This window comes from Balaenoptera physalus, assembly GCF_965194825.1.
Source record: "Balaenoptera physalus genome assembly, chromosome: 17".
In the NCBI taxonomy this organism is placed as follows: Eukaryota; Metazoa; Chordata; class Mammalia; order Artiodactyla; family Balaenopteridae; genus Balaenoptera; species Balaenoptera physalus.
In genome coordinates this window covers 63,497,274-63,505,678 of record NC_138895.1, presented here as the reverse complement: position 1 = coordinate 63,505,678, position 8,405 = coordinate 63,497,274, and the positions used below count along the sequence as shown (strand labels likewise).

Below are 8,405 nucleotides of genomic sequence, written 5' to 3'. Positions count from 1 at the left end.
TTTCCATTCATGTAGTTCTATAGCACTTGTCAACCCAGTAAAGACCTACTTTATTTAAATGGCTGCCAGCTTTTGCAAATAATTTTTCCTGGCAAATTTTGATTCAAGAGCAGCATGTCTATACACATAAAATTAAGCAATTCATATTAGATAAAATTTCAAGATACAGTTTAGGATATTCATAAATACTATGTCAATCTAATGGTAGATTTAAAAAAATGTAACAGACTTTAATTTTTAGAGCAGTTTTAGGTTTACAAAAAAATTGAACAGAAAGTACAGAGAATTCCCATAGATTTTTATTTTTAATAGATCTTTATTGGAGTATAATTGCTTCACAATACTGTGTTAGTTTCTGTTGCACAACACAGTGAATCAGCCTTATGCATACACATGTCCCCATATCCCTTCCCTTTTGAGCCTCCTTCCCACCCTCCCTATCCCACCCGACTAGGTCATCGCAAAGCACCAAGCTGATCTCCCTGTGCTATGCTGCTGCTTCCTACCAGCCAACGACTTTACATTCAGTAGTGTATATATGTCGATGCTACTCTCACTTCGCCCAGCTTCGCCCTCCCACCCCATGTCCTCAAGTCCATTCTCTATGTCTACCTCTTTATTCCTGCCCTGCAACTAGTTTCATCAGTATCATTTTTTTTTGATTCCATATATATGTGTTAGCATACAGTATTTGTTTTTCTCTTTCTGACTTACTTCACTCTGTATAACAGACTCTAGGTCCATCCACCTCAAAACAAATAACTCAATTTTGTTTCTTTTTATGGCTGAGTAATATTCCATTGTATATATGTGCCACATCTTCTTTATCCATTCATCTGTCAAAGGACATTTAGTTTGGTTCCGTGTCCTGGCTCTTGTAAATAGTGCTGCAATGAACATTGTGGTACATGTCTCTTTTTGAATTATGGTTTTCTCAGGGTATATGCCCAGTAGTGGGGTTGCTGGGTCATATGGTAGTTCTATTTTTAGTTTTTTAAGGGACCTCCATACTGTTTTCCATAGTGGTTGTATCAATTTACATTCCTACCAATGGTGCAGGAGGGTTCCCTTTTCACCACACCCTCTCCAGCATTTATTGTTTCTAGATTTTTTGATAATGGCCATTCTGACCGGTGTGAGGTGTACCTCACTGTAGTTTTGATTTGCATTTTTCTAATAATTAGTGATGTTGAGCATCTTTTCACGTCACTCTTGGCCATCTGTATGTCTTCTTTGGTGAAATGTCTGTTTAGGTCTTCTGCCCATTTTTTAACTGGATTATTTGTTTTTTTTTGATATTGAGCTCCATGAGCTGTTTGTATATTTTAGAGATTAATCCTTTGTTGTTTCATTTGCAAATATTTTCTCCCATTCTAAGGGTTGTCTTTTTGTCTTGTTTATGGTTTCCTTTGCTGTGCAAAAGCTTTTAAGTCCCATTTGTTTATTTTTGTTTTTAATTCCATTACTCTAGGAGGTAGGTCAAAAAAGATCTTGCTGTGGCTTATGTCAAAGAGTGTTTTTCCTAGATTTTCCTCTAAGAGTTTTATAATGTCCGGTCTTACATTTAAGTCTTTAATCCATTTGGAGTTTATTTTTGTGTATGGTGTTAGGGAGTGTTCTAATTTCATTCTTTTACATGTAGCTGTCCAGTTTTCCCAGCACCACTTATTGAAGAGGCTGTCTTTTCTCCATTGTATGTTCTTGCCTCCTTTGTCATAAATTAGGTGCCCATGTGTGCATGGGTTTATCTCTGGGCTTTCTATCCTGTACCATTGATCTGTATTTCTGTTTTTGTGCCAGTACCATACTGTCTTGATTACTGTAGCTTTGTGGTATAGTTTGAAGTCAGGGAGCCTCATTCGTCCAACTCTGTTTTTCTTTCTCAAGATTGCTTTGGCTATTTGGGGTCTTTCATGTTTCTATATGAATTGTAAAATTTTTTTTTCTAATTCTGTGAAGAATGCCATTGCTAGTTTGATAGGGATTGCACTGAATCTGTAGATTGCTTTGGGTAATATAGTCATTTTCACAATATTGATTCTTCCAATCCAAGAACATTGTATATTTCTCCATCTGTTTATGTCAGCTTTGATTACTTTCATCAGTGTTTTATAGTTTTCTGAGTACAAGTCTTTCGCCCCCTTAGGGAGGTTTATTCCTAGGTATTTTATTCTTTTTGTTGCAGTGGTAAATGGGAGTGTTTCCTTAATTTCTCTTTCTGATTTTTCATTGTTGGTGTATAGGAATGCCAGAGATTTCTGTGCATTAATTTTGTATCCTGCAACCTTACCAAATTCATTGATTAGTTCTTGTAGTTTTCTGGTGGCGTCTTTAGGGTTTTCTATGTATAGTATCATGTCATCGGCAAACAGTGACAGTTTTACTTCTTCTTTTCCAATTTGTATTCCTTTTATTTCTTTTTCTTCTCTGATTGCTGTGGCTAGGACTTCCAAAACTATGTTGAATAAGAGGGGCGAGAGTGGACATCCTTGTCTTGTTCCTGATCTTACTGGAAATGCTTTCAGTTTTTCACCATTGAGTATGATGCTTGTTATGGGTTTGTCATATATGGCCTTTATCATGTTGAGGTAGGTTCCCTGTATGCCCATTTTCTGGAGAGTTTTTATCATAAATGGGTGTTGAATCTTGTCAAAAGCCTTTTCTGCATCTATTGAGATGATAATATGGTTTTTATTCCTTAATTTTTGTTAATGTGGTGTATCACATTGATTGACTTGCATATATTGAAGAATCCTTTCATCCCTAGGATAAATCCCACTTGATCATGGTGTATGATCCTTTTAATGTGCTGGATTCTGTTTGCTAGGACTTTGTTCAGGAATTTCGCATCTATGTTCATCAGTGATATTGGTCTATAATTTTCTTTTTTTTGTGATATCTTTTTCTGGTTTTGGTATCAGGGTGATGGTGGCTTCGTAGAATGAATTTGGGAGTGTTTCTCCTTCTGCAATTTTTTGGAGGAGTTTAAGAAGGATCGGTGTTAGCTCTTCTCTAAATATTTGATAGAATTCGCCTGTGAAGCCATCTGGTCCTGGGCTTTTGTTTGTTGGGAGATTTTTAATTATGGTTTCAATTTCATTACTTGTGATAGGTCTGTTTATATTTTCTAATTCTTCCTGGTTCAGTCCTGGAAAATTGTACCTTTCCAAGAATTTGTCCATTTCTTCGTGGCTGTCCATTTTATTGGCATATAGTTGTTTGTAGTAGTCTCTTATCCTTTGTATTTCTGCAGTGTCAGTTGTGATTTCTCCTTTTTCATTTCTAATTTTATTGATTTGTGTCCTCTCCCTTTTTTTCTTGATGAGTCTGGCTAAGGGTTTATAAATTTTGTTTATCTTCCCAAAGAACCAGCTTTTAGTTTTATTGATCTTTGATATTGTTTTCTTCATTTCTATTTCATTTATTTCTGCTCTGATCTTTATGATTTCTTTCCTTCTACTGACTTTGGGTTTTCTTTGTTCTTCTTTCTCTGGTTATTTTAAGTGTAGGGTTAGATTGTTTATTTGAGATTTTTCTTGTTTCTTGAGGTGACATTGAATTGCTATAAACTTCCCTCTTAGAACTGCTTTTGCTGCGTCCCATAGGTTTTGGGTCATTGTGTTTTCATTGTCATTTGTTTCTATGTATTTTTTTATTTCTTCTTTGATTTCTTGAGTGATCGCTTAGTTCTTTAGTAGTGCACTGTGTAACCTCCATGTATTTGTGTTTCTTACAGTTTTTTTCCTGTAATTGATTTCCAATCTCATAGTGTTGTGGTCAGAAAAGATGCTTGATACGATTTCAATTTTCTTAAATTTTCCAAGGCTTGATTTGTGACCCAAGATGTGATCTATCCTGGAGAATGTTCCATGTGCACTTGAGAAGAAAGTGTATTCTGCCACTTTTGGGTGGAATGTTCTAGAAATATCATTTAGATCTATCTGGTCTATTGTGTCATTTAAAGCTTGTGTTTCCTTATTTATTTTCTGTTTGGATGATCTTTCTGTTGGTGTAAGTGGGGTGTTAAAGTCCCCTATTATTGTGTTACTGTCGATTTCTCCTTTCATGGTTGTTATCATTTGCCTTATGTATTGAGGTGCTCCTATGTTGGGGGCATAAACATTTGTAATTGTTATATCTTCTTCTTGGATTGATCCTTTGATCATTATGTAGTGTACCTCCTTATCTCTTGTAACAGTCTTTATTTTAAAATCTATTTTATCTGATATGAGTATTGCTACTCCAGGTTTCTTTTGATTTCCATTTGCATGGAATATCTTTTTCCATCCCTTCACTTTTAATCTGTATGTGTCCCTAGGTCTGAAGTGGGTCTCTTGTAGACAGCATATATATGGGTCTTGATTTTGTATCCATTCAGCCAGTCTGTGTCTTTTGTTTGGGGCATTTAATCCATTCACATTTAAGGTTATTATTGATATGTATGTTCCTATTACCATTTTCTTAATTGTTTTGGGTTTGTTTTAGTGGGTCTTTTTCTTCTCTTGTATTTCCTGCTTAGAGAAGTTCCTTTACCATTTGTTGTAAAGCTGGTTTGGTGGTGCTGAATTCTCTTAGCTTTTGCTTGTCTGAAAAGCTTTCGACTTCTCCATTGAATCTGAATGAGATCCTTGCTGGGTAGAGTAATCTTGGTTGTAGGTTTTTCTCTTTCATCACTTTAAGTATATCCTGCCACTCCCTTCTGGCCTGCAGAGTCTGCTGAAAGATCAGCTGATGACCTTATGGGGATTCCTTTGTATGTTATTTTTTGTTTTTCCCTTGCTGCTTTGAATATTTTTTCTTTGAATTTAATTTTTATTAGTTAGATTAACATGTGTCTTGGTGTGTTTTTCCTAGGGTTTGTCCTGTATGGGACTCTGTGCTTCCTGGACTTGGGTGACTATTTCCTTTCCCATGTTAGGGAAGTTTTCGACTATAATCTCTTCAAATATTTTCTCAGACTCTGTTTTTTTCTTCTTCTGGGACCCCTATAATTCAAATATTGGTGCATTTAGTATTGTCCCAGAGGTCTCTGAGATTGTCTTCAATTCTTTTTTCTTTATTCTTCTCCTTGGCAGTTATTTCCACCATTTTGTCTTCCAGCTCACTTATTCGTTCTTCTGCCTCAGTTATTCTGTTATTGATTCCTTCTAGTGTATTTTTCATTTCAGTCATTGTGTTGTTCATCTCTGTTTGTTTGTTCTTTAGTTCTTCTAGATCTTTGTTAAACATTTCTTGTATTTTCTCAATCCGTGCGCCTCCATTCTATTTCCAAGATTTTGGATCATCTCTACTATCATTACTCTGAATTCTTTTTCAGGTAGATTGACGATTTCCTCTTCATTTATTTGGTCTTGTAGGTTTTTACCTTGCCTCTTCATCTGTGATATATTTTTTTGCCATCTTTTTTTTTTTTTCTTTATGAGTGGGGTTGTGTTCCTTCTTACTGATTGTTTGGCCTGAGCCTTTCAGCACTGGAGTTTGTAGGCTATTGGGTAGAGCTGGGTATTGGTGCTGAGATGAGGAACTTCATGAGACCTCACGCCGATGAATATTCCCTGGGGTCTGAGGTTCTCCCTTAGTCCAGTGGTTCGGACTTGAAGCTCCTACCGAGGGGCCCTCCCGCCTGCCTCTCCTGATCTCCTCTGCCTCCCTCCTATGCCCCCAAGGACTCATGTAACCTGGAGGGGGCTTTGGAGGGCAGGGGATCGGCCTGGGAGCTCAGCAGGCTCCCTGTGCCTGAGTGGGGCGGGCATTCTCCCTCCGCTCCTCCTGGATGGCTCCTCCCACCTGCCTCTCCTGATCTCCCCGGCCTCCTCCTATGCCCTCAAGCACCTGTGCAGTCTGGAGGGGGCTTTGGAAGGCAGCGCAGCAGGCTCCCCATGCCCGAGTGGGTGGGGCAATCACCCTCCGCTCCTCTCCCGCTCCTCCCAGAGGACCCCTCCCGCCTGCCTCTCCTCATCTCCCCAGCCTCCCTCTTATGCTTCCAGGTCCCACGTGGCCTGGAGGGGCCTTTGGACAGGGGGTACCGGCCTGGGAGCTCAGCAGGCTCTCCAGCCCAAGTGGGCCAAGCGATCGCCCTCCGCTCCTCTCCTGCTCCTCCTGGAGAGTCCCTCCCGCCTGCCTCTCCTGATATCCCTGGCCTCAGAGGCGCTGATCCTGTCTGGCCTCCACTTCTCCTCCCCTCTCAGTCCCCCTGTGTCCTACAGGTTCACTTTGGGGTTCCTCCCATCTCCTTGGGCATCAGAGTCCCCCACCAGCGGCCAGCAGGCACCCTAGTTGTGGGGAGATGCTAACTCAGCGTCTTCCCACACCGCCATCTTGACTCTCCCCATATATTTTTTTTGTGGGTGTTTTATCTGGGACTGAAGCTCAAAGCATCATACACAGTGAAATGTCTTTTTGGCCTTTGGTGAATGCTTTAAATGGTGAGTATTACATAGTGAATTTTAAAACTAGGTGACAAGAATGTGAAACTGCATTGTGCTGGAGTTTTAATTATAATGATAGAAAGAATGGCACTTTTCTGGCATGGTTTGGGGTTTATTCTTCTTTCATAGACCTTCAAATATTTTTACTTTGAGCACAATCAAAAGGTAGACAGCCAAAATGCAGCTCCCACAACAAGACCACACCAACCCAGCATTCTTATCCAGAGAAGCCTCCCTTTTAGATATGGCCAAGAGGCTGAAAGACATGTCTCTAGAATGTGAGGCAGAGAGAGCGTCACCAAAGGGGCAGCTTGTTGGAACAAGCACTTGACCTTCAGTAACTTGTCTTTCTTTAACACTGTAGAAATTCTTTAGTTGAGCCTTGCTCAAGATGAATAGACCCGCAAGTAGCTCTTATTCATGATGTCTTTGTCTTCTGCATCTTGCTTTTACCAAACACTGACAGCCTGAATAATCAAAGAAAACTTTATGCCTATCAGTTTTCTTAGCCAGTTATGTTTGAGGTTGGAGGTAGTTCTGGGATTTGATTAACCCCAGTAATAAACAGAAAAGAGAGAAGCAAGTCTAAAGAGATTCTCACTCAGCTTCCCAGATAATACCAGAAAAATTATTTTCAGAGGTTAAGTCTCCAAGTAATCGTCCAATTTCCTTTATTTTGTAAAAGAAGAATAATATATGTGAATGACATCTTTATAAAAACCTGTGAAGCCATATACAGTAACTTTCCTGTGGCTAAAATTCAGTTTTCCTACCATTTCCATTAGTCTGTCAGGTATATATCTACATGCTTTTATCAAACCACAAAAGAAGTATCCTGTGTATATCTCTAGACTTAGAATAATTGTTGAATTCTGCTACTGTTATGGTAAAGTATAGACAATGATAAACTTTTCAAAGATATTTGCAAAGGAAAACATCATAGTCATCAGAGTCTCAGTTAGAGGTCTTTAACTAATGTAGCATTTGTTAAGAATCAGAGACTGGCCTAAAATATTTTTCTTCAAAAAACAAGAGCATGTAACACAGCAAAATCTCAGGTTTTGGTAATTTGGATATGATAGTTGTGTGAATAGAAACCCAAGAATTACTGGGAAAGGTCTTTGGGGTTGCATTTATCTAGGAAGTTATTTTCCAGACAAAAGCCAGGGGAATTAATTAAACTGCTTACCAACACATTGTAAATAGAAGTTTATATTCAGTATCTTTTAAAAGGTGGCCCAGGGACTGTCTGCATGGGCTGGGAAGTTCCTACTAAAATGTAAATCCCTGGGCTTAACTCTAAACCCATTGTAGCAGGGTCTATGAGCGTGGGACCAGAAAGCTGCATTTTTAACATGGATCCCTAGCTGATTTTTCTGTGTACTCGTATTTGGTCTATTTGCAGAATATAGAATAGAATGGGTCAGAAGGTGTTGAGCCCTATATGGTCTTCTCATTTTACTTTGCTAATTATACACTGAAACAAAATGTAAGCTAGAACTATAGAGACTAGGTGGTGAATTCTCCCATGCTAACAACTCAGCTTTAAATAACTGCATACAGAAAGACCCCAAATTCTTTGCCTTAATATTTTAGCTCTTGGAATATCATAAATCCCACCCAGTGAAAAAAGCAGCAGAGGAAAATAATCCAGATATAATGTTATCTAATGGAAACATAGAATGAGATTAAGATCAGATGAACATCGTAGTAAAAGTTGCTTAGTAATTGTAGTTTATTTATATATACTTAGGATAGCCGTCCAGTTCTGTCATTTGAGTTCAGTCCTTCTTAGTTAATCTCTCCCACTCTCTTTTTTAAAGGTCTGATTAAAAAGTTTCAAGTATTGTTAAGAAGAGATATTTTAATCAGTTGGACATGATTGATTATTATTTTTTTTTCCAAGTTCCAGTTCCTAGAGTGGTAAGAACAAGAAAGTGACACTCTGCTCCAGTAGAATTTGCCTGAACAAGATCT

At 38.5% G+C, this 8,405-nt stretch overlaps 1 long non-coding RNA gene across 1 annotated transcript in view; it reads left to right on the top strand.

Annotated features, from left to right (window-relative positions):
* Nucleotides 1-532: 532 nt before the first annotated feature.
* The window catches only part of LOC309646700, a 243,149-nt gene continuing 235,276 nt past the window's right edge, over nucleotides 533-8,405 (top strand). The window contains exon 1 of the long non-coding RNA XR_014255540.1: nucleotides 533-8,405. This exon is cut by the window's right edge and continues 60,736 nt beyond it. This is a non-coding gene — a long non-coding RNA (uncharacterized lncRNA).